At 37.5% G+C, this 19,150-nt stretch overlaps 1 long non-coding RNA gene across 7 annotated transcripts in view; it reads right to left on the bottom strand.

The window, feature by feature from the left end:
- Positions 1-717: 717 nt before the first annotated feature.
- LOC116229307 (uncharacterized) overlaps positions 718-19,150 on the bottom strand; it is a 270,405-nt gene continuing 251,972 nt past the window's right edge. For 5 of the 7 annotated variants that reach the window (XR_016466917.1, XR_016466918.1, XR_016466912.1 and 2 more), the window contains 3 exons: positions 15,208-15,298; positions 13,761-13,902; positions 718-9,995 (listed from right to left, as the gene is read on the bottom strand). This is a non-coding gene — a long non-coding RNA (uncharacterized LOC116229307). The remainder of the gene's footprint in view (positions 9,996-13,760; positions 13,903-15,207; positions 15,299-19,150) is intronic. The other 2 variants (XR_016466914.1, XR_016466916.1) reach the window with 2 other exon arrangements.

Here is a 19,150-nt window from a genome sequence, read left to right as displayed (position 1 = left end):
TGCCTTTGGATCATATACAGTAACCTTGGAATTTTGTTGTGGTCTTGTTTCCTTCCTCTGGTCATTCAGTTTCAGAGCTACATTTCCAGATATTTCCATTACCGCCACGCCTCAGGTATTAATAATAAGCTTATCAGTACAACTTTGATAGAATGGCATTTTTAAATTGATGTAATCTGGAAAATGCATGCACTGATAAAGTATATTGGTAGCATAGACAAAGGATTTATTTGAATCCCAAATAGGGCTTATTCGACTAGTGATGAGCAGATGGCTTGGAAAGAATCCAGGACCACCCAAACTGACTGTCTCAGTCTGCTACACTAACATCAGGTATTTTTAAGTCAATTTTGCCAAAAGTGATATTAGAACACAAATATTCTCATACCACTATGCCAACTTAACCAAACCAGCTTGCTTGATTTTTGCAATGTTATATACATTTAAAAAAATATATCATAAAAGTTTTATCAAAAGTGGGCATTGAAACAATCAGAAACCTGTTTATGTGGTATTATGTTCAGATCACCATTGGTTACTGTCAAGACTTTTCACATTCACTAGGTAGACTTCTACTGCTCACACTAATTTGGAAAACCTGATTAAAGCAGTAGACTATCATTACATTTGTGCAGTGGTATTTCAGGCATGAATTTTACATCTACTTATTGAATGATGAAATGCATTTATATTCAACAGATTTGGATTCCCATCCAGTTGTTTTTGTTTTTTTTTTTTTTGCAGAGAAATATAAACTAGCTGAGCCAAACTCTTCCTACAACATAGCCTGCTCAAAAGGTTCTTTGCCAGTCTTACGTTGTCTCTCTCTCATTATCCCATTTCCCCATTTCTTCTACTCTGATTCCATTCTTGTTTCTCATAGTTATCCTTCCCAGTTTCATCCTTCTCATCATTATACATCTTTTTCATTTTGGTTCTTCTCTTGTCAGATCTTCCCCATTCTGAACATAACAAAGAACTTTACTTTGAGGATGATAGAGCACTGGAACAAACTCCTCAGAGAGGTTGTGGACTATGCTCTGGAGATATTAAAAATCTGTCTGGACAGTTTCCTGTGCAACCTACTCTAGGGAATCTGCTTTAGTAGGGGGATTGGACACGATCTCCAGAGGACCCTTCCAACCCTTTTGATTTGATGATTTTGAGATTCCCTGGTGGACTGGGAGAGGAGAAGAGGCCATCTTCTTTTTCTATTTGTTTGTCAAGGCTCTGGACACACTGATGGACTTATTTGTCCCTGGGTTTCCCTGATCCTTGACCATGTCAGCCCCAGGGCCATTAGGCCTGCCTAGTGAGGCTGCAGCAAGGCACCACAGCCATACCATACCTGACCGTGGGCCCTGCAGAGCTGAGCCCACCTGTGGGCCCACAGCCTAGCCTTAGCCTGTTCCTGTCCCCAGAGAGATGCTTGGTGACCCTGGCTTCTCTGTTCCTGGTAACAATGATGGGACAGGCCCCTGACCCTACTGGTCCCCTGCTCCAGGGAGCTGCCAGTGAATTTTAGGCAGATATTTAGGAAATATTTACCACTTAGTGAATATCTATTACAGTTTTCATGTACAAATTGTGTATTCTGTTTCCCATTTGAAGTTCTGGTGAGTCTCGCACTTAGGAGAGGGAGATCCTGCACCAAAACCTGGGGGCACTTTAGCATCGTAAAGAACAAAGGCATTTATCACTGTGGACAGAAAAAGCTGCTTCTTTCCTGCCCCTCCCTACCCATTTGCTCTTAGAAATTGCTGAGCTGTTTTGACTGAAAATTCCCCAAATAACTCAAATAGCAGGTAACTGTATGGAAGGTTTCTAACTAAAAGTAGAAAAAAATCTGAACTGAAAGTTAAAATTTGGCAAAGTTATAACAAATTACATACAACTGGAAAGAGTCAAAACAGCTTTAAGAATATAGGTGGTGCTCCCTGCCACACCTATAATTCATGCAGCTTATTTTTCTTAAGCTAAATTCATCCATTGACAAATTTATGAGCTGCTGAGTGTTGTGTTGTGTCTGGGATTCAGAGTACTTTGAATTAACACAGGAGAGCCTCTTTTACACTGAGCATGAGACATATTTGAAAAGCTGGCTAGAACTCATTTTCAAAAAATTGTCTAAAACAATATAGCCCCCTAAACACTGGCATACTCAGGCTCACCTCACTCCCTTTTGTAGAAAGCATCTCAAACATTTTGCTCATATCATCTTATAGTATGTTTATGATGTTCAGGAGTAAAGAAAATTAAGTATTTTTTTTTTCTCTGCTTGGAAAAGAAACACAGGGTGTTGTGTTGAGATTTGAAACTTTAGATTTTCTGAGAATTATTTGCGTTCCAGTGATTTGCCACAGCCACAGAACCAGCAGAATGGAAATTAATGCTATGCAGCTTCCTTTGTTTCAGTCTCTAATCCCTAGGTAGCATGAATCCATACTTCCCTTTCTTTCTCAGCCCATGGATCCTTTCCCTCTGAATTGTCTATTGTATCATTTACTTTTCTGAGAACTAGCATAACTTGAATTTTGGTGGTTTGATCTTCCATATCTCCTGTGAATGTATCTGTAGTGTCTTTGTGGAACATGTTAGTGTAAAACCTCTTTGTCTTAGGCTAATTAGCCCAAATAAGTGGTGTTCATGCTTGCTGAAGGGAAGCATGTATAGACAGACTGACTGCTGTTATGTTGCATAACTCTTTCGATAGAATGACACATAGCTGTTTAAAATTGACACAGACTCCCCAAGTTCTATTCAACCTGCCTCCAGCTCCTTCAAAACCTGAATATGGTCTCAACAGCTGTTTTCTTGCAGGATCAGGTGTGCATTGGTGGGTGGTTTTTGAAGGGAAAAGAATATTCTATTTTAACATGAACCCCTAAGATGTCCATGCTGTTTCTAGGCATCGATGGTGGTCCAGCACTCTAATTTCTTTGAGAAATCTTGTCTGCAAAGTAATTCACACAAATTCTGCAGTTTCTCAGTTGATTAAATTCTGTTGTCAAAACCACTTTTACTCAGTTAACGGTGTCCAGAATCTGGCCCATTATGTCTAAATGACTAAGACCTGTAAACAGTGAAAGGGAAAGGTAAGAAACTGCTGAAGTCTAATGAAAGCAGCGTGAGGGAGCATTAGGATCTTCCATAAACACTGAGCAACAGAAGAGGCGGTGGAAGGGATTAGTTTGTGTAGCAAAGCAGTTTTGCCTGAGGTATGCCAGATGTCTGAACTGCAGCAGAGGACAAAGAGCAACATTCAGGACTTACTGGGTTACTGAGAATATCCTTCAGACTTTGCTGCCTGCCATGCTGGTTTGTACACTGAAGAGTAGATCTGATGCCTTAGGTGTGTTCAGAGCCATGTTCAAGACAATGTCAAATCAAAGTGAATTGTTATTGTTATCTGAGGCTAAAATCCTTCCACTAGGAAATACTGCAGTTTCTTTTTTCTTATAAGTAAAGCTGTTTCCTCTGTTAGAAATGTACTAATTTGGTACAGTGATTCAGATATAAAAACATTTAATATCTGCCACATATCTTTACTTTGGTGGGTTTAGCCTTCTCTCCATACTCATCAAATGTAATAAATTAAATTTTGACAGCCTTGGTTAGCAGTGTGCTACATAGGAACAATACTGTAAAAGAGATTCAAGTAAGATCTTCAGAAAACGTGACTGAATTGTGTATCTGATATAAAATAGTAAACGGAGAATGCTGGCTGGTGAAAATGGCAGAGCTTTTTCAAATGAATGAAATTTAGCTGACAATTGCTGATGTGGACTAGTTCCCCCCACACACCACCCCATTTTTTTTTTTCATTCATTAAGAGATGTAAGCTTGCTACTGTTTCTTCACAGTAATAGGCTACTTCACAAAACAAATACCAAAAAAGGAAATCCAGAAATGAAAGACATCCTTGGCTTTTTACTCATTGTTCAAACTGTGCTTTAAAAATGGGCTGTTAAACACTATTGTGGAAAAAAATAGATAATATGGATTTTTTTGTTACATAAAACAGAGTGAAGCAGGTGCAGCTCTTAACTGTCTATAAAAGGCCAAAGCTAATTCTGCCTTTACCTGGAAGAATTCATAATGAACAGAGTAATATGCAGAGAATTTCTGTTTGTATCTGAGGAATGCATAACTGGAAATAATGTGAGCAGTTCCTTGACAGTTCATATTATACTTAGAAAATAGGATAATAATTTCTACAGTCTCTTCAACCTGGCTTTTATAAAAGCTTCTTGAATGCTTCAAACAGAAACGTGTTTAGGAACCAAATATTTGTTCAGTTGTACTGTTTATGCAAATTGATTTGCTATCATAATCTTAGTCATGAATTTCACATTGCCAATTTTTATTTATTTTTTTAGTCCAACAATTTTCTTGGACAAGGAAAAAAAAAAATCAAAAGTTTGCAAGTGGGTATCAATTTTCATTCCCAGCCTGAAAATTGCTTTCATTTGGGTATTTATTCTCTGGTATTTGTAGCCATGATTATTTCTTGGCGAATAAAGTTAAAAGCAACTTCAGTTATCGTGCTGTATTTTCATGAACATGAAACATGCAGATATTTACATATGTGAATTTTGCAGGAATTCAATCTCTCCTAACTGTCAGAAGTGCTCACCTGTAAGCTTGTATGATTATGCTTTTTGGAAGAATGGAGAGAGAGCAAATATTCTGACTTCATTTTCTATCAGAATGAGACAAAGTAGAAGCCTGTACTGCAGTGTCTGGTATAAATTTCTTGCTGAATTAACCTGAGAATCACTTCCCAGCAGTGATACAGCTACTCTAGCTTTAGTTCAGTGTCCATATCCAACAACAGCAACAACAAAAAGATGTAAATCTGTTTATTCAAATAAATCATACTCAGAGAAAGGATACTGCTTTTAGCAAACAGCATACACAGACCTTATGTCTGTTCTTAAAATGATTAACTTTTGCTGCACTATGGGATGACTTTTCTTAGCCATATTTTAAAATGGTTTTAAATGTGGTCTTAAAAGTCCTAGTTTGGTTTATTTCTCAGCTTTTGGTTGGCAAATATGCATGAAGCATCTACAGTCTTTTCCCTTCCTGAGAAATGAGTTCCTACTCTTTCTTCTCACTGCCATTTCATAGGGGCCCTGCTATTATCATTCCTGTCACACTGAAAATATTTCCTCCAGTTGATTAGTGAGGATATTTCCAGATAGCTCACCAAGGACTTGCTAATTAGAGATGTGTTTTAAAAAATTTTTTCTGCTTGCTGTTAAATCAAAGGCTATTTCTAGAAACACCAGAGCAATAGGTGACATTTTAAGACTGTGAGGCAGACTGTGGCTATGGATGCTATTTCCCATTAAACAACAGAGATATTTCTGGGAAATGACATGTATCTGGTAAACCTTCCGAGAAGAACTTGCAAACTGGGTCTGCACTCCAAGCTTACATTGAGAGGTACCTGTCAGGGTCCTGAATCTGGATGCTGTTCAAATTCTGCAAGCTTTCATGGTGCTCTCACTCAGTAAAGTAGGTTCCAAGTAGAGGAGGCTGAGTAATTTCTCTTTATATCATGAGCTGTCTACTGGTAACATCTGTGTAAATCTGTAACTGATCCAGTTATAATATGATTTACATTTGCTCTTGGACAGAATCACCTTTTGCTGTTTGTTGCTGATGCTGCCAGATGCCCATTTTCTTATATCATGTCTTTGTTTGTTTGTTTGGTTTTTTTTTGTTTGTTTGTTTGTTTGTTTTCTGGAGGCAACTAATGCTCTAATTTTATGCCTAATCATTTCACGCTTGGCGTACTTGGTTTTGTTTGGGCTTTTAGCACAGAAAGCTAGCTAGCTTTTCTAGCATCATCAGAAGTTTGTCTCTAACACAGTGCACTGAAGAGAAGAAAAAGTGTTACTACTTAGAAACAGGCTTGTTGGAAAAATTCAGGATAGTTCAAGCTTGTGTTGAACTGCACAATTTTTATATTTCATGGGAACTGTCCTAGGGTTTCTTTCAACTACTCCATTATTAAACATTGCCAAAACCCCATTTTAACTGAAGTATGAAATAAGAAACTCTGTGAAACGAGGAATGTGTGTAGTCCCATATCAGTAATAATATTTATCTGATTTACTCCAAATTTATTTACATGCTTTATTCCACGATTCAGTCACCAGCATCTCAAGTATGCTTGATTTATCACCATGTGTCATCCAGGTCTAAAGTGTATTTTTCATTAAACCATTGCAGTTGGGCTGGTAGAAATATGTACAGTGAATAGTATTTCCTTCCTAGGTTGCATATTAGCTTGCTCTCTAGTAAAGCCAGAATACAATCATAAAAAATTGTAAAGATAATGCTGGGAAAGACACTTAGGAGAGTATCTCTAGCAACTTATTACAAATTACTCATTATAGTAACTTTTTCATTAACAACATATTAATAATGTATTAAGCTCTCCTCTCATGTTTTAAGATAGTTTATTTTTGGTGTAACTCCTTCTGCTTTACAATAAGCTGAATCAAAATCAGATCCAGAATCACATCAATTCCCACCCCACACCCCAGCTCAGGCATTAGTAAGAAATGAAAGGAAGATCTCCCTCCCTCTCTCCCTGTGTTAAAGAAGGTAAGAGCAAGACTTTACTGTTTGCAATTCAGAAACATGAGAGGGATTCATATGATAGACAGTTTAGAAGTTCATGAGATAAGGCTGTTATCATCTCTTTTGCCCAAGTGCAATTAAAACAAGCCATTTCCTGAATTGTAGTTCATTCAGCTGTGCTCTTTGGACAGTGGTTTGAGAGGCCTATTGAAATAATTTACACAACTCCTTGTGCTGCATTTACTTCCAGCTAGAAGGTAATACTTTTGTACAGGTCAGTCAGGTTTAAAATAATTGTCAGTTGCCTGTATGAATAAAAAGAATTTGGCCAAACTTGCTGCTAAACCAAGGCAACCTGAGGTTGCTTGCTGATAAAGCACGCACAAACTTAACTGAAAGGAAAATTTTGTTTATGATTAATAAAAACTCTGAATGAACTAATATGTATTCTGAAGTAAGTCAAAATGAAAAATAGCTTTTCCCAAAAGTATGTTTCTTCCAGACAAACTCAGGTACAACCTTGCTCCTCAAATGAATCGAGAAAGCTAGAAGTTCATACTTTCTGGTTTTCTAGAGTCAGCCTAGATCAGACTCAGAGGACTGAGTCAGGCAGTGACTGGGATGCAAGCACTTCATGGGAGGTCAGCATTAGACCTCTGAGAAGATCTGTCATGCATAAGTCTACATCCACTGTTTAATGCACTAAGATATAAAATGGTCCCCAGATAGAATCAGGCAGAAAAGCAGCAGTCATTACCACTTTCCATGCAGTAAGGAACAGTGGAGGGCTTTGTATATTGCCGTGAATGATCTGGCAGGAGTTGCAGATATGACTCCATTGGTAATGCATCTAGGTCTGTTGAGCTCAGCCAGGCTGAACTTCATCTCTCCCAGTCTCCAGTAGCATTTCAGTAAATCGTATTTTTCAATACATACTGAGACTTTGCCAACTATTCTGAAGCGGATTGACTCATATCCCGTGTAAAAGGCACACTGGTTGGACCCACTCTGGATTTCTACGGCATGGAACAGTGCCACTCATTGCTGGGACTTGACTGTAACTGTCTGGCTCTATAGGAGAATGTGAAACACTGTCGTACAAATAACCAAAAGATACATTTTAGGGCTTGTATCTCTAAAGCAGAGGGCTTGCTAGGAAACAGAATTAAAGGATGGAGAGAGTCTGGTCTGGACTAGAAGGAAGGAAAAAACAAAGGGATTTTTTTTGGAAAATTGTAACTTTCTGAAACTTCTGAGGTTTTCTATTACAAGGATGTCTATTTGCACATAATAAATCTAATTATTATTATTTTTTTTAATGAATCTCTGTGGATTGATTTTGGTAAAGTAATAATAAATGATAAAGCATTCAACATTCTAATGTTTGATTAATCATATCCGTCACATCCAAAGTGTAGGATGGAAGTTTGAGCAGTCTGTTTTTTTGAAGAAGCCATATTAGCCAGCATATATAAATAACACAGTATTTGGGTGGTACTTCAGTACAACCAATAAATAAAACAAAAGGTCTATCATAATATTCATAATTAAGTGATGCATTTCATTTATTCTGTTTGACCTGTAGTAAGTTAAAACACAGTCTGATCTCTAAAAAAAGTGAATTTTCTTCCAGATGTTGCACTATATTTTTATCACCCAGCTGGATTTAGTTTTTTTTTGTTTTTTTTTTTCCTTTCAGTAATATCTGATTACTTATCTGTCTTAGGATCAGCTGAACAAAACTTATTGTTCTTGATTTCCCAGACACTAGGTAATCCCAGGCATTCCTTAGACATGCTCGGAAGGGAACAACAACAAAAAAAAGATGGTATTGCCAGGAAATAAATGTTTGATGTACTAAATTGGATCTCTTATATACAGAAGGCTTAACTAATCTTTTTCTGTGTGTGTAATATGGCAGTGCCTCTTTCCTCTTAGGGAGGCATTTGTAAAACACTTAACATAAAGAAGAAGAAATAATTTCTGAATCAGTCTTGAAAAGCTATACCATATTAGCACTCTATGAGATATATGTGAAATCTAATAATTCCAAGGTATTTTTGTAACAAGGATAAGCAGAACGTGAAAAAAGGTGTCCCTTTTCATTTCTTCATTTTAAACATAATATTTGTACAATCCTATTCTGAAATGTTCTGGATGGTGCAAAAGATACAGATCACTCTTCATCCTATATCCTAATCTTAAAAGTCACCTCCTACCTGCCATTTTTGTTTGTAGGTTGCTCCAAAAGCAATGCCTCCTGTTCATTTCCATGGAAATCTCCACAGCTTCAAGGAGCATGATAACTCTATTTGTTAGAGCAAATTCTCAGCTAAAAACTATTTTTCAACATAGTCATTGCCATTAACTATGCATTTTTGCCAGTGATGAACAAGATCCTGGATGCCATGCTTGTAAAAATCTGTATCAGTGGAGGTGGCCCACTGCTGAAACACAACCCCATCACCTCACTGTGTTCATGTCCACTGTTTGGTCTCCACAAACGTTCAGCAAATATCCATGAATGTCAGTGAGTGCCATTTTTTCTTCATGGAGGAATTCAGTTCCACAACTTTGCTTCATCCGCATTTCCATGTCAGACACCATTTTGTCAGACTGCCCCACTGCTGCCATCCGTCGCACAGCAGCAAAGTGCAATGGAATATTGGTAGGAAGGTCCAGCCTCTTCTGCCATACCACCAACATCCAAGTCTGACGTCATGGACGAATGTAATAAAACAAAAGGTATTACTTTCAAAGCAGCACTCACATACACAAACTGTGGAAGATTACATCTCAAGTTTCTAACATTTTTTTCCTACCAAATAGCATAGCCAGTCATAATTAGAAAGCTGCGCTTCCGTCCTGTCAAGGATTTTGCTTTTCTTTGTTGCTTTCCACAGCTGAATGTTATAAAGTCTCTGAAGTCTTAAAGGTTATGGTTAAGTCTTTGTTATTTGCACTCACATATTTATAGAACAAGTATTGCAACATACCGCAACAGAAAAGCGAATGCTATGCCTTTCATGCTGATGACACAAATGCCTCAATATGGTGTAGCACCTAGTTTCTTGATGACAGTAAGAAAACCTTGATGTAAGATCTAGCACAGAAGTTGCATGATCTTTGGCCTTTTTGTGGTATGTGACAATTATAGAATATGTTGCCAAGGAAACTCCATGGTGGAATAAGCTTCCAAGTTATCTGTTTTATTTCTGACCCTCAAGCATAGTTCTGCACATGCTTCAGATAAAGACAGTTCCATTTAGGAGTTAGCTCCATACTTGGAGTTAGCTATCACTTGAAAGCTGCATTGTGTCATGAAAGCCTTTATTCTATAATATAAGTGATGTGAGCTGATAGATTGCACTGTAGTCTTATCTGAATAATCCATGTAGCTGAGGAAAAAGAAAACAAGGCCTATTAAGTAATTGCAATATGAATACTGTTGGATACAGCTTTGCCTGACACAGCTGGGAAATGTTCAAGAAGAATATTATTAAGGCTGCCAAAGGCTGAGTATTCCATTAGTGATAAATCAAGTATGAGTTCTTGTTTTTCAGTTCATTGTTAAGTCTGCTAGACTATACTCTGCTTCCAAATGATTGATCATACAAGGAAAATATTGTGAGGGCATGTAAGTAAGAATAGAAATAAGACACTTGCTTTCTACTTCTCAGGAGGGACAAGGAACTTTACTATCTATAAGCACCTCACACAGACACTTACTTGTTGTCACGATATCTATCGTATCATAATACCTAATTAGACAATAATAAACAAAAGCCACATATATAAATCTAATCCTAAATCAGCAGCATAATTCTGGAAGCTCCTGTTGTGACAGCCATACACTGAATGAGCCAAACTGTATCTTCTATTGCACGTCTTGCTAGTATATTTAAACTTGCTGAAAAAAGGGGCAGAGAATGTGCAGGTCTCATCATCTCTCTGTCTTGTTTCTTAATTGAAAGAGGCAAAGAAATGCAGAACTGAACTGCCCTTATTCTGTTAGCTAATTCTTTCTCTTTGCATGTCCATACTTGGGAGAAAGGCTTGAAGTAGTTTTGAGCTTCTTTAGGCAAAAGGTTAGAATTTGACACTCCTTGTTGTCCAAAAATAAAAAGGAAAAATAAAAGAAAGATTTATTATGTTTTGAATCTGCTACTGGGTGTATTATTGCTGGATTTTTTTTTTCTTTCCAATCAAAGTCCAAAGGATTTTTATTTTTGTGTGGCTCACCACAAAATGTAATATTTTTTATTTTCTTTACAGAACAGGAACACAAAAGTGATTCAATTTTAGAAACTTTTTGGTCAAAAATAGGTATGTCCCAACCCTTTCACTCCATGGTATGTGAAGTCTGGTCAAAGTATAATATTTTTGCCTACTGTTAGTTAGATTAAGTTTCCCAGGGCAGACAGAGTGTTGGAAGCCAGAAAATGAGTATCCTCCTGCTGCTTCATAAACAATATCACACCTAGCTGGGGAAGACAGAGCTTTATAGGAATCTTGTTTTTAATGGTGTGTCCTTATTTCCCCTGCTTTATTTCTTTCATTGCTGTTATTACTAAAAAAAATTATAAGGGCTTTTAGAGTGACCATGTTATAATGCAGATATGGTCAGACTATGAATGCATAAAAAACTGGTGCAGAAAACATCAGGTGGAGTGAGATCAATTTAAAACAAGAAAAAAAAAAAAAACTGGAATGTTAACCTTGGTAACAAATCATCAGCTATCCCTAAAAAGCCTTTGTCTGGATTTAGAAAGAAAAAAAAATTTAAGTTTTCCGTCTTTTTCAAAATTAGCAAGTTGCAGTTTTTGATTTTCAGACCAGTTCATGAAAGCTCTGTACAGGACAGCATTCAGTTTGAAAGGGGGAGCAGGAACTGACACAAAGTACTTAGGTATCCAAAAGGTGTGGCTAATTCAAAAGATGGGAAAACAACCTGTCACCTGGAGCAGGCATTTCTTTGTGCACAGTGACATGATAGATGTGGTAAGAAATGGTATCTCACATCTCTCTGATGTTGACTTGAGCCTGAAAGAAAATGGCTAGCCTGGTACTGTACAACTGCTAATGCCACTATATTAATAACTGACATTTATAGTCCTTGGTTTTCAAAATATCTGGGGGGGGAGGGAGGGCTTTTGTACACAGTAGTTACTAAACTGAGTGTTTAATGTAGTCATATGATCAAATACATGAAGATATGATGAAATGAAGGATGTGATTCATTTCTGAAACAATCATTTTATGATTTTACTGAATATGTATTGATGAACCTATAGGGACTGCTGTGAATGTAAGTTTCCACTGAGAAAAGAAACAAAAGTACTATCCTGACTAATCCTCATTTGAACAACACCATTTATTTCAGAAACAAGCACACAAACATTTGCAGATCCTAAACTTGCTAGAACACTAGGTAATCTCCTAGATACTTATTCTCATTGCTTTAAGATATGAATCTTAATTTTCTAGCTCTGTTTCAAGTCACTACATCTTTATTACCTACACTGAAAGACCTCAAAATACAGAAAATCACAGTCTATGACTGTGTGCTTCTTTGGATATCACATCATTGGTCCTGAAGTTTCTATCTCTGTTCTTCTTTAATTTCTTTATTCTTTCTTTATCCTTTATTTTTTTGTAACTATTTTGGAGAGGGCTTGATTTTAATGGCAAAAGTGTTAGCTATTTATCTGGATTCATCCTTGTATATATTCCAGAAATCTATATAGCATTGTTTAAGGTATTGTTGAACTGAAAATTTTAAATAGGTATTTAAATAGTATAATAAAGCATTCTCCACTTTCTCCTCAGGCAGCCAGCTCATCAAACTACACTGAATCCAGCAGCAGAAAACTTTAATGATCATTAAGTCAAATTGTGACACCCTACCTATTTGATTAGAACTAAGGTAAGAACTTAGGATCTGCAAGGCAGTATGTCTCTATAGTTATTCTCAGTTCCTTTCTATGCTTCAGAGATTACAATGTAAAGGCTATAACCAGGGAGCTTGCTGCCTTACCCTGAATAAAACTATGACATGGAGGGAGGGGCTTAAGGGGCTGGTTCATTTCACATAAACAGAGGAGCAAGTATGGATTTCTGTATTCCAGATGAGCAGGGTAATCTCAGAGATATTTGTCTGTTTCACAATGGTAAACAAAACTCCACGTAAATAACAGCTAAGCAAGTTTCCAGTATCTCAGATCCAGCACCTGCTTTTTCAGGAGGTTGACAATTTGGCATTCACTGATTATGCTAGTTATGTATTGTTCTCACTTTGCTATCTATTGGTGAACACCAGCAGGAATACAGTTTCATAAAAACTACTTCTTTTTTTTGTTTTGTTTTGTTTTGTTTTTTATGCAAATGGGGCCTGGCAGAAAAGTAGAATCAGTGGTGCTGGTCATGGCACCTATTTCAACAGATTGCCAAAAGCAAAGGGGTTGATTCAGAGCATGACTTCACTAGCGTTGCTGTAATGAAAATATATCCCTTGCAAGTGTGACCACTTTACAACATGAGAGAGAGATCTGTAAAATTCAAGTGATGCTAGTACCCTATTAAGGACAGAATTTCTGCTATTTTCTGGAAAGGAAAACATTAGGTAGCCTCATTTTGCATAACTCAAAAATATAGCTAGGGCACATTCTCCTAAGCCTGATGCCACGTTGCTGGGACTCAACATATATCTTCTGCTTATGTTTCTCTTAACCATGCCTGTTCTTTTCTTCTATACTTTGCACAATTTGCACAAGCACATTTTCATGGGTTTTTTTTCTTTAAATCTCAGCCTAGCTTCCTTAGCTTGTGCTGCATCACCTTAACAGCAACTGAGTCTTCTGAATCCATTGTAATTTGCTTCTTGACCAACTGAGAATATGCTGAACTGGCATCAATTTAAGATGTATTCTGCAGTTTCCTCTTGTCCCTCAAATTGCCATCAGCTGGACAGGCCCTTTTCGCTAGAAAGCTGTGACAAATACCATTGCTTAGTGCAACTCAGGGAGAGCACAGCTGTTCCGCATTTGTCTGAAAACTTTTTCCAGCAAGCCACAGAAAGTTTTGTGCTGAACTGAATTCCAGTCTTAATAAACAAGTTAAATAAAATCTTCTAGAAGTGCCTTCCTATCTTCATGCATACTCACTTGTATCCAAATATTTTCTCATGCTCTGCTCGATGCAAAACAGTAACGTAATCATGTTCTTCTTTAGCAGGGCAGCCTGTACTTGAAATTACTCATCTGTCTTTGAAAGTTATATTAGTTATGATCTTTGAGCTAGTGGCACCTGGAAAAAAAAAAAAAAAGGAAAAAAGAATGACAAGGCTATTTGGGTAGTTATTGTTTACCGAGTGCTTTGCACATGATAAATTTGTTGCTGGGAAACATTAATGTGGGTCATCTGTTCTGCTTGTTTGCATAGCCTTATTCCACAGTAAATATGAAAAACTTTACCCATCCGTGAAAGAGAAAAGAAGAACTGCATGTTTATCCTTCAGTGTCACATGGAGAAATCATGTGGAGAGTGTTAACACATTTTATGTGTTCTTATTTGTATTTCAAAGCACCAAGATAGGAAGTGTTCCAAAACTCTGGCCAATAAACTTTTATTTTTGAACATTACATAAATATAATTGCACAACAAAATTTCTGGTTTCAAACTTCATTTATTTAAGCTCACATAGAATTTGTCACAAACCAAGTTGCCATTAAATATCTCTGTGTCAGAGATGATAGCCTCAATAATCTTTGCTTCCTTGAATTAGATATTTGCTTGAAAAGGAATCATTTATTTTCTAGACTTGGTACACATTCGGATGTCTACACAGTAGGAAATTCCAGCATTTGATTCCTTGATTTCAGTCCCTATTAGACTTCATAAGTAACTGAATTACAGTTCATTTTTCTGCTTATGATGGGACACTCCAAAATGGGTATGCGGAAATAACCACATCTTGTCATTTGTTTAAAAAAAAAAAAAATGACATACTTCAACACTGAAGAATGAAACTATTTTTATTTGGTTTATTGAATTGATGAGAAAAAAATCTTTCTTATTTTCACATGGAGATGTGTTTTCCTAGAATTGTAAAGCATCTCCTGGGTACACAGATTACCTCCCAAGAATGGATTTTCTTCCCATATGGACTTTCACATACATTAATCCATTCAGCCAAACGATTGCACCATATTATGCAAGGACTTGGCTAGAGCAATGTTTCACACTGTGAAGTAGGTATAGGAGCCTGAACTCTCTTTAAACAATGTATCATACGCTGAAGTTAGGCCGTAAGATTCTTAATCTTCTCTGGTTTTGTTGCTGTTATTTTTAGTATTTTCTTATTTTTAAATTCAAAAACAGTCACAAGGGGGTTTGCTTCTTTCTTCCTGTCTGCACTTCTGCCTGCTCCTTTTGTTATTTCTCTATATAACTGACACTGAAGTATTGTTGGTGAATATAACTGCTTGGCTTCCTCTGTTACCCACCAGATGTTTCAGTTGTTAAAATTCTGAGTCTTGCATTCTGTTGTAATACATCATGACAATTGTTTTAACATTCACTGCAAAAATGGCATTGTCTGCCATGACCTACCAAGATATCCGGTTCCTCCTGTACCATGGCATGCTTCAGTCTCTCAGTGCTCTTCAGTGTACTACTGCTTTCAGTGCTGGATCCTATTAACCTGGGATATGGTGGAAAAAACAGGATGGAGTCTTCCCACAGTGTTGTGTCTCCCTTTTCCCTCTGGAGCCCTACATCTAGATTGTCTATAGATTTGCGCCTAGATATCACAACATCCAGAAGTTAATTCACGGATGCAGTCATGATGACCATGCATAACACGATGCTCACATTTAGAAAAATATTACCTGTTGCCAAGACCTACAGACACAATATTAATGTGCAACACTGCAGTAACCATTAGACTTATTAGATTCTGCCATACACATTTGTAATACGGTAACACACCAGCATACTTGGAATTCAGAAACCACACAGATGCAGAAAATTTTACAGAGCATATATGAGGCAGTTTAGAATTACTGCAAAAAAGTTCCAGCATGTGGAGAAAGGCAGATTGTCTAATTTTGAACAGCACTTATGAATAAAGTCATACAGAACTTGGGTACATGTACTGAAGAAAATTTTAGCAGTGGTCTCCCAAGGACTAGTTACAGCTGAAATGTGATTAAATCTGACAAACACAGGCTTCTATATGTACTTGAGATCTAGGCAACTGATGTCCATCAAATCAATAATTTGTTCTATGATAAAATTAAGGTTTTTTAAACTGTCTGCTCTGTTCCATGTTGAAGAAACATTATTATTTTTCTACAAACAATCTAAAAGGAAGACTCTTATGCAGAGCATGCTGCTAGAGATGTAGTGGTCCAGAGGTTAGACAGTTTTTGACGATACTTCCTCAGCAACTAGTATTATATTAGGTTATTCATTTACCTTTCTTTCTTTGATTAAAAAGATCCACTGAATATTTTTATTACTAGTGTCATTTATTCTGATTAGTCAGTAAATCTGACATCTCAACTATATCCTGCTGAAAAAGTATAGCAATGAGCAATTGCAGAAACCGCCTGGTAAGCAAGCTCTAAAACACAAACAAAACATTATCCAAATATTGAAGCCAAAGAAAAAGTTAAAGAAAAGACAGAGCACAATTCAGCTGTCACTAGAGGAGGAAAAGTTCTTTTGGATTGCTGTTATAGCAATCAGGTGGCAAGTTTAGCTGGACTGTGTTTTTCTTATTATTAAATCACAAGCCTAAAAATATCAGGTCAGTGTCACAAATAGAGCTGGGCAGGCTATTTTTAAGGAAAATTTATTTAACAAACCTTTGTACAGTGTGACTGACCCTCTAAGTCCAAAGACTGCTCTATTGCCTTTGGCAGGGTCCCAGAAAGGGAAGGACGAAGGAGGTGATAGAAAATGTTTGGAGCTCTCAGAAGTACTCTTTCAGATCTAGTGATCAGTAGCAGAGGAAGAGCTGAAAAATGCTATTTTTGAGCTTAGTCAGGCAACATGAGATTGAGAACAAAGAAAAACTGTGATGGAAACAGCAGTGCAAAGGACTTCTGAGGTAGAGAAATGTGTAACAGGAGGCATTAGAGAAAACTTGCTACAAAGCAGGGTAAATAGCAGAGTAGGTGAAATCTGAGGAACTGAAAAGAGGATAGTCAGGTTGTTCAGTGGGTGACGTGAAATAGACAATGAGCATAGAAACCTCCTGGGGAAGGCTCCACAGGTCTTCAATGTGGCGTTGTGCTCCTACGCCTGGTGCATGTGTAGCAAGGATTGTGTTTGTCCATGAGATGAGGCCTTTCATCTCATTCCTTGCCCATGGACTTGCGCCTTCTACCAAACCTCCATTCAAAGAGGTCTCTCAATTTGTAGCAGATAAATTGGGCAAGGATCCTGTCTACAGGCTGCCTTTGAGATTTTCTGCCTAGCCACAGCTGTTCTGCACATGCAGGCCACAACCCAAAGTCAGACCATAGTATGGCCTAGCCTCCAGGCATGCCAGTGGGTCTGAGCTTTGCATCCTCATCCCAGCACATCTGCTGCTGCACCCAACGGCTGTGCACAGCCAGATGATCTGGAGGCTACCCCAGTTGGAGGGCTCAGAAGCCCCCCTTGCTATCCTTAGCCTTGCAAAGAGGTTTGCATAAGCTGAGCTCAGGCTGATCTTAGTTTTATCCATTGTATAATGCTCAAAATGTTTTTAAATGACCAGGAATCATTTGTTGATGCTTCATTGTCCACTGAAAGACTGCTCTTTGTAATTCTTTGTGTTGTAACTGTACTTATCCAGGCATAGTGTCTGCGCCTTGGCTGTGAGAACAGCAGATAGTAGTGCTTGGTAGATATTGAAGGCTTCTTGTGGAAAACACGTGCTTTCCATGAATAGACTTCTGGATACAACTTCTGGTGCAAGCATGTTTGTGACAGGTACATGAAATCTGGCAGCATTTTTATTAGAGCCACTGCAGAAATGTGCAACCTTATATTCAAGTACTTTCATGTTCTACACTGTTAAGTATAATAGTGGAGGTACTGTAAAGTTCCATGGCTGAATATTGCTTATTCAAGACTTACAATATTTACTAGGCAGACAAATGATAAGCAGACACTACTTGTAATTAATGCAGAAGAGAAACCCTTGCTTCTCATCTGCTCTTTTACATGTTTTTGATGCTCTCTGGGACCATTTGATTATCTTATCTGCTCTTGTTCATGATATAGACCAAAGCATTTCATACAGGTATTTTGACAGAGGAGAAGTCTTAAGTGCTTCAAGAAAATATACACAGAAAATTAGTAATTTTTCTAAGCGTTTTGGTAACTGTGGGTAGGTGGCCACTTCCTGAAGCACACTCTGACAGTTTATGTAATGTTTTCATACTATACCTTGAGAAGAGATAGGTTTTAAATAAAAATAAAAAAGTAAATCAAAGGAAAACAAAAGAAGCTCAACTTAGGGAGACTGAGAGTGGAAAGTACGTGTATTTAAGTTCTGTAGTGTTTATTTCTCTAGAAAATTTTATTTATCTTAGCGAAAGGAGATAAGGAGGGAACAAAAAGGTCATCACGGAATTTGAAAGAAAAGGCTGCCCCAAAATAGATATTAATTCTCAAGAATAGTATAGTTGTCATAATACTGCAACATTCTTCCATAATTTGAATGTGATGATGTTTTAGACTATAGATGTATTAGTCTGCAAGCTGGGGCCTGTGACTGAACCTCATCTGGAGCAATTTGATCATAGGGCAGAAGTGGTATCCGGAGTTGTGGAGTGAATACACGTTGTTTAACTACATCAGTGCAAGATGCAGAATCTGCGTTAACCCTGGCAAAGAAGAACACCCAGTAAGAGCTATGCAAGTTCACAGAAAAGCAGATAAGGAGTATTTACTAGTCCTGCTCTTCTAAAAGGATAATAGCTTCTGTTTGCAGAGCAGAAGAGGCATCCAGGGGAGTAGCTAGATTTCTCAGACATAGTATGATATCCAGCTTTACTCTAGAGTGCTGTTGTAGAATCTGAAAACTTTTGTGCATACATAAATTCTCAGCAGCCCTTTGAATTTGTTTCTTTTTATACAGGAATGCAGACTATGGTTTCTGCGATTTCTATACAAATCCCTCAAAATCTGAAATAGAGTGGATTCCAAATCCTATTCTCTTTCAGAACTTCTGCATAAAAGATGAACAATGTTGCATTCTATAATCTGAATTGTAAGGCTGGCTTCTTGATAAGCACATCATGGATACCCCACCCAAAATAGTGGTGAAAACATTTATAAATTAGAATTCGGAGATTTCTGTTGCAGCATCAGAATTGCTCTCCTGTTTACAACTCTTCAGCATTTTCATCTTGGGCACATATGCCAGTTACATAGCCAGGGTATTGCCGAGCCAAAACCGAACATCACAAGTCTGCTGTTCATCTCTTCCCCTCCTTGCAAGGGCTAACTTTTTTCACAGAATCATAGAATCATAAGGTTGGAAATGACCTGCAAG

The sequence above is a fragment of the Phasianus colchicus genome, chromosome 5 (assembly GCF_987193195.1).
Source record: "Phasianus colchicus chromosome 5, bPhaCol1.hap1.1, whole genome shotgun sequence".
In the NCBI taxonomy this organism is placed as follows: domain Eukaryota; kingdom Metazoa; phylum Chordata; class Aves; order Galliformes; family Phasianidae; genus Phasianus; species Phasianus colchicus.
This window is presented reverse-complemented; position numbering and strand designations above follow the sequence as displayed.